The sequence below is a fragment of the Muntiacus reevesi genome, chromosome X (assembly GCF_963930625.1).
Source record: "Muntiacus reevesi chromosome X, mMunRee1.1, whole genome shotgun sequence".
In the NCBI taxonomy this organism is placed as follows: domain Eukaryota; kingdom Metazoa; phylum Chordata; class Mammalia; order Artiodactyla; family Cervidae; genus Muntiacus; species Muntiacus reevesi.
In genome coordinates, this window is record NC_089271.1 from 112,091,808 (window position 1) to 112,099,585 (window position 7,778).

The 7,778-nt window shown below is 42.1% G+C and overlaps 1 pseudogene; it reads right to left on the minus strand.

The window, feature by feature from the left end:
- Positions 1-5,422: 5,422 nt before the first annotated feature.
- Positions 5,423-5,733, minus strand: LOC136154667 (U6 snRNA-associated Sm-like protein LSm3 pseudogene; annotated as a pseudogene).
- Between the last annotated feature and the right edge of the window lie 2,045 nt (positions 5,734-7,778).

Below are 7,778 nucleotides of genomic sequence, written 5' to 3' on the forward strand. Positions count from 1 at the left end.
AAGTACATAAATTCTTCCCTGCCCCAGTGCTTTTGAATGTGCTGTTCCTTTTTCCTGGAATGTTCTGCCCCAAGCTCTTCCCTCAAATGGTCCAATGTTGTCTGCAAGGTCTCAGTTCAAACGTCTCTTCTGGTGAAGGTGTTCATGAAGCTCTCCTTCAGAACAAGACAGGTGTCCTGTTTTAAACTCTCACAACACTGGACCCTTTTCCCAGCCCTGATACCAGTGGTCATTTTACATTTATTTGTGTGATCCTGCCAATCGATGGTCTCACTCCTAGTCTGTAAGTTCCTTGAGGGCAAAGACAGTGCCTGGTTTGTTCATGAATACCAAGCACAATGCCTATTCCATATTAGGCTCTCAAAAATACATGTGGAGTGTTTAAGGAATAGGGGCTCTGGGGACTTGAAACTAACAGGATGAGTGCAAGCCTGTGAAAATCATCAAGAATGAATCTGTCACCTTGGCTCCATCCCTTACCAGCTGTAGGCTCTTGAGGACACCATTTACACGGAGCTTCAAGTGGGAACAATGATGTCTCTGGCTTGTTCTGAGGGTTAAAAAAAAAAAAAAAAAGATGCTTTGAGCGCTGAGCACAATGTCTGGCACTCAGCCTTGTGCAGTATGTGTTAGTGATGATTATCACCTTCCTTAGGAGCCTCTGTTGACTCTTCAGGGAGGTGCTTTCTGGTCAAATTCTGTATTTCCCACTCATCTCATTGCTGAGGCCAGTTCTTGCTATAGAAAGAAGGCAAAATAAAAGATCACCATTAAAAATGAATGGATCCTATGACACCAAAAGCATAAACACAAAAGAAAATAATAAGCTGAACTTCATCAAGATTAAACAGTTTTGCTTGCCAGGGCGCCATCAGCAAAGTGAAGAGAAAACCCACAGAATAGGAAGAAATATGTACCAATCATATATCTGATAAGGGAATTATATCTAGACTGTGTAAAGACTTAAAACTCAATAATAAAAAAAACCCAAATTACCCAATTAAAAATGGGCAGAGGAAGTGAATAGTTTTTTCCAAAGGGAATATACAAATAGGCAACAAACACATAGAAAGATGCTCAAAATTATTAGTCATTGAGGGCATCAAATCAAAACCACAATGAGATACTACTTCATGTCTACTAGGATGGCTGTCTTAATTTTTTACAGATAGGCACTAACAAGTGTTGCCAAGGATGTGGAGAATTTGAATCCTTATATAATGCTGGAAGGAAAGTAAAGTGGTAAAACCACTTTGAAAAACAGACACAGTTCTTCAAAAAGTTTAACATCAAGTTACAGTATGACCCAGAAATTCTACTCCTAGGGCTAACAAAAACATAGGTTCACACAAAAATGTGTGCACTAATGTTCACAGAAGCATTATTCATAATAACCCCAAAGGGGAAACAACTTAATTGCCTCTGAACTGATTAATGGATGAATAAAATGTAGTATATCTATGCAATGGAATATTATTCTGCAATAAAAAGGAATGGAGTACTGAGACTTTCATGGTGGTTCAGTGGCTATGACTCCGTGCTCCCAGTGCAGGGGGCCTGGGTTTGGTCTTGGTTAAGAAACGAGATCCCATATACTGCAACTAAGAGTTTGAGTTCCACAACTAAAGATCCCACATGCTGCAACAAAGACCAAGTACAGCCAAATAAATAACAAATAACTATTAGAATTTTTTTTAAAAAAGAAAAAAAATGAGTACTCATATCTATATATACACAAGGTTAGTATTTACACATGTATTACCTAGCTCTGCCAGCAGTGAGTAGGCCCAGAAACAGTGACATCTCAGTAAGTTACAACGAACACAGCTAAGAATCCAGGTCTTGGTTTCTAATATCATTCCTCAATGAAAGGAAGCAGGGATCTTTGGGAAAGTGGCTGATTCTAGAACTGGGGCCAGAAATATACAAAGTGAGTCTGGAACATCCTGCAGTGCCAAAAGGTAAGGACAGGAAAGAAAGAAGGCAAAGAAGGAAAGAAGAAAGGGAGAAAGGAAGGAAGGAAGGAAAGACAAAGTCCAATAATGGAGGTGAGTCAAAAGGATATATTGTTTGTTTGTTAGCCGCTCAGTTGTGTCCGACCGACTCTATGTGACCCCATGGACGATAGCCCACCAAGCTCCTCTGTCCATGTGATTTCCCAGGCAAGAATACTGGAATGGGTAGCCATTCCCTTCTCCAGGGGATCTTCCTGACCCAGGCATCAAACCTGGGTCTCCCACATTGCAGGCAGACTCTTTATGGTGTGAACCACCAGGGAACCCTCAAAAGGACATAGGAGCCACCTAAACAGTTTCCAATGACCAAATCTGGACCAGTTTGAGCAACAAAATGAATAAAGTAGTATTGGATTATAACCCAAAGTATACAACAAATAGGCATCATCCACACTGATATAAATAAATAAGCAGGGACTTCCCTGGTGGTCCAGTGGCTAAAAGTCCATGCTCCCAATGCAGGGGCCCAGGTTCAGACCCTGGTCAGGGAACTAGATACCGCATGCTGCAACTAAGACCTGGCACAGCCAAATAAATAAATATTTTTAAAATAAATAAATAAATACATGAATGAGGGAAGGGGAAGAGACAAATCTGTGCGTAACTCCCCACGCCTTAAGTGTGGGCTACTCATAGTGACTACCTTCCAAAGAGAACAGTATGGAAAGGGGGAAAAGAATTAACATTGCAGTTGAGAAATCAAACAAACGCTACCTTAGCCAGAAGATTAAAGTCAACATTGGCAATTACAAGTCATGCTGACAGTACGTACCTTGACATGATGTGACAAAAATGGCACTTTTCTGCTGCGGCCTTCCTCCCCCAAACCCATAATCAATCTGATGATTAGAAAAACATCTTGACAAATCCTAACTGATGATGTTATTATTGTTTAGTCGCTCAGTTGCGTCCGACTCTTTTGCAACCCCGTGTACGGTAGCCTGCCAGGCTCCTCTGTCCTTGGGATTTCCCAGGCAAGAATACTGGAGCGGGTTGCCATTTCCTTCTCCAGGGGACCTTCCCGACTCAGGAGCTGAACCTGTGTCACCTGCATTGGCAAGCGGATTCTTTACCACTGTGCCACCAGGAAAGTCCTAACTGAGGATACAGTACCATATATCTGACCAGCAATCCTCAAAACTGTCAAGGTCATCAAAAACAAGGAAAGTCTGAGAACATGTCATAGCCAAGAGTAGCCTAAGGTGACATGATGATTCAACATTATGACGATTCAAAGTAATATAAATGTAATATGGTATTCTGGATAGGATCCTGGAACACTCAAATGACTTTAGGGAAAAACGGAAGAAATCTTAATAAAGCATGTGTTTATTTAGTAATAATGTATCATTGTTGGTTCATCAATGTCAAGCATGTACCATACTATTGTATGATGGCAATAGCTGAGGAAACTGGGTATGGCGGTATATGGAGAGTCTCTACTACAGCCTCAATTTTTCTGTAAATCTAAAACTGTTCTAAAAAGCGAAGTTCATTTTTAAAAAAGAAATGAAGTATTGATACATACTACCACATAGATGAACCCTGAAAACACTATGTTAACTGAAAAAGGCCAGTCAAGAAAAACTACACATAAACTCCATTTATGTGACTATCCAGAATAGGCACAGCCATAGAGACAGAAAGTAGATTATGGGCTGCCTAGGGTGAACTGTGGTGTTGGAGAAGATTCTTGAGAGTCCCTTGGACAGCAAGGAGATCAAACTAGTCAATCCTAAAGGAAACCAGTCCTGAATATTCATTGGAAGGACTAAAGCTAAAGCTTCAATACTTTTTGGCTACCTGATGTAAAGAGGTGACTCATTGGAAAAGACCTCGATGCTGGGAAAGATTGAGGACAGGAGAAGGGGATGACAGAGGATGAGATGGTTGGATGGCATCACCGACTCAATGGACATGAGTTTGAGCAAACTCTGGGAGATGGTGAAGGAAAGGAAAGCCTGGCATGCTGAGTCCATGGGGTTGCAAATAGTTAACCTCAACTGAGCAACTGAATAGCAACAAGGTCAGGAGAGACTGAGAAGAACTGGGGAGTGACTGTTAATGGGCCCAGGGCTTCATTTTGGCATGATGAAAAAGTTCTAAAATCAATTGTGATGATGGGTGCACAACTCTGAATATACTAAAAACCACTGAATTGTACATTTTGCACAGCTGAGTTTTATAGTATTGAATTATATCTCAACAAAGCAACTATTTAAAACAACAAAAACAAAATGTTCTGGTGGATCACAGTAGGAGAGGTATTTGGTAGGCAGCATGTCCAGTCCTAGGGGCTGCCATAAACACCAGGTGCGACCTCAAAGTCAAATGTACTCTCCTAACCTAAGCTGTTAGAGCAGGAAGAGTCCTCAGTCTGGTGTTCTCATTTTATTGCTCCATCAAATTTAATTTGGGTTTGTATAGTAATAAAAGCCAATTCCATCTACTAATATTGGTAAAAGAATTCTCTCTGTTCACTGCTTTATTAATTGCTCAATTGAAATACCATGGATTATTTCCAAGCACACAGTTTGAAACATTCAGAATTAGCCTGTGCACTCTATTGTAAAGCGACCTCCAAGGTGCCTTCTACCTTTAAGAATCTTGTATGAGCCTTTCAGTGCAGGAATGGGATATCTGTAATGTCAAAAGCCCCAAGCAGCTCAGCAAAATTGGAATGGTAACAAGCTTCTGTGCTCACACCCTGGGTAGGATAGTAGTGTCAACACCTCCAGCAGAGCTGATAGAGCTGTCTTTCAGTCTGTCTGCAGGCTCTGTTTACATTCTGCAGGTTAGCTGGAAACACTCTCACCACCTCCACCCCCTGAAAAAGATCTCTGGGTCAACTTGACATCTCCTAGACACTCCATGTACTATATTTCTTCTTGTAACAAGCTCTCCTACTATGTTGCTTTATATGATTTCTTTGCAAAGAATAAATTAGGCTGAGTGTGTAAACAACATATAAACTCTAGAGATGTTGCCAATAATTACAAGCAATGGAAATCAACAGCAGATGTGCATAGCAATCTCTCAACTGGAGCTTGTCCCATTTGGAGAGGCTCAGGTACACCTGAAAGGTGGAAGGAGCCACAGACATTTGGAATCTTTAGTGAGGTGAAACTGGGTTGCAAATATGGCTGCAAAGTGAAGGGAAAGTATTTTATTTTATTTTTTTGCATCTTGGTGATCACGTTTATTGGAAGGGGTGGAGAAAAAGTAAAAATGTCATTTAGCCTAAGAATTTGTGAGTTATCTGCAAATCAGTTTATTTCAGGAGTAGAAGAATTCTTTATTATTCCTTAATATAAAAATGTAGACAGTTTCTCTTTTGAATATCTTCTATATTTAAAGTGACAATCATGCAAAATCTCCTGCTTTCCGCACTGGACAAATTCTTTGTTTCAGTCAACTCTAAATGGTGGGACCACTAGCACAAAACCATCTCCCCAAAGAGCATCAGAATATTCCATTTTGTTGATTGATATATCTCTTGAAATGCTTCTCCTTCACTTTCACTTTCACTGGTTGCCACAGTTTCTTCCTCATTTCCCAATATCATGCTTAAATATTGATCATAAGCATGTAACCTGCCTCAAAGTTCTCTGTTATTTCTCATTTTCACATAGATTCTCTCATCCAGGCTGAGCCGGAGAAGATCCAGGGATTCTTCTATGGTGTTAGTAGTTTGTTGCCAGTCCATGTGGTCTGCCATGTTTGAAACCCAGAAAAGTATTTTAGAATGAGAGGCAACTGCTTGGGAGAAGATATACATAGACCAAACATATACACAATCACCAACAGTTTTCTGATGATACAGGACAGTCTTTTAACTGCTGAACATCTCTAGGGTCCTGGCCTTGGTCTCTGCACGTTTAAGAGTCACCTCTCCATCGATCTTCCCAAAAGTTCAGTCTGTATGGTTTTCCTGAGCCTCAGATCTTTGGACCCAACTGCCTCTTGACTGTAGTGCTGTCCTACAGTCTGTCAAACTTTGACTGGACCAAACTAACTCATCATTTTCCTCCCCAAACCAGCACTTCTCTATTTTCCATCTCGATTAAACAGCACCCCTGTCTGCCTAGACATTTCTTTCCCCCTCACACTCTAATTTCCCACCAGTTCCAGAATCCATCTGTTCTTTATTCTCATCGCCTTAGTTGGGGCTTGGTGTTACTTATCCATTGCTGTGTAAGAAATAACCCCAAAATGTTAGCAGTATAAAACAACAGATAGTAACTACTCACCATTTCTGTGGCCAAGAATCCAGGCCCGGCTTAGTGGGCTCCAGATTTCTCATAGGCTGCAGTCAAGGTGGTGGTTGGGAGGAGAACTGGCTCCAGGCTCCAGTGGGGAAGGATGTGCTTCCAACGTCACTGACATGGCTGATGTTGGCCTGCCTCAGAAGCTCCGCTTCCCAGTTCACTCAAGTGGCTGCACACCAGCCTCTGGTCCCCACTGGCTTTGACCACAGACATCAGTGATTTGCCATCTGGGCCCCTCCATAGGACAGTTCACCACATGGCAACTGGCTTTAGAAGTCACAGTCTTTCTATAATCTGATCATGGAAGCAGTATCCATCATCTTTGCTGTACTGTCGTGATTTGTCTCACTAGGACCAGCCTGCAACTGAGGGGAGGGATTCCACAGGGCCTGAGTATCAAGAGGTGGGCAGCATCATCCACCAGAGGGCCATTGTCCTTTGTCTGGACTCTCCCTTGTGAACGAGCATCCTAACTCCTCTCCAGACCTCTAGGGTCTCCTGCGCTAGATCATCCTCCCGAGACCTGGGTGACATTCCCACAAAAGCCATCTGATTCTGCAATTTCACTTCTAAAGAACCGCTGTTGGCAACCTGTGCTACCATAGGACAAAGTCCAAACTCCTTGACCAGCCGTTTGGGGCCCTCCATGATCTGTTCTTGGCTTCTTAGCTCCCTAGCCTCATTCCTTACCACCACGCACATCCTGACAGAAATACCCAATTTCCCATGGCTCCCAGGTTCCAGGAAATGAGCCAGGTTCCTTTTGACTCTTTCACAATTTCAGGTGATTCAGAAGAGCGTGTGGGCCTCTCGCTGCCCACTCTTGTTTTCTGCCGCTCATCCTCCTGAGCGCAGCTTCAGAGGCGCCTCCTCTGACACGCCCGCCCTGACTCTCCCTGTCTTTGTGGTGCCCAAGCCCTTTGGATGTAGCTTTACTTGAGGAACTTGCACAGTGACAGGCACATACGATGGGCACTTGATGAAGGTTTGTCATTTTCTTCATTGAAATCAAATAATGCTAGATCCGTAAGCACTTTTAAAAAGAAAAAAAAAGCGTGCACCCCAATGTTCATCGCAGCACTGTTTATAATAGCCAGGACATGGAAGCAACCTAGATGCCCATCAGCAGACGAATGGATAAGGAAGCTGTGGTACATATACACCATGGAATATTACTCAGCCATTAAAAAGAATTCATTTGAATCAGTTCTAATGAGATGGATGAAACTGGAGCCCATTATAAAGAGTGAAGTAAGCCAGAAAGATAAAGAACATTACAGCATACTAACACATATATATGGAATTTAGAAAGATGGTAATGATAACCCTATATGCAAAACAGAAAAAGAGACACTGATGTACAGAACACTTTTGGACTCTGTGGGAGAAGGCGAGGGTGGGATATTTCGAGAGAACAGTATCGAAACATGTATATTATCTATGGTGAAACAGATCACCAGCCCAGGTTGGATGCATGAGACAAGTGCTCGGGCCT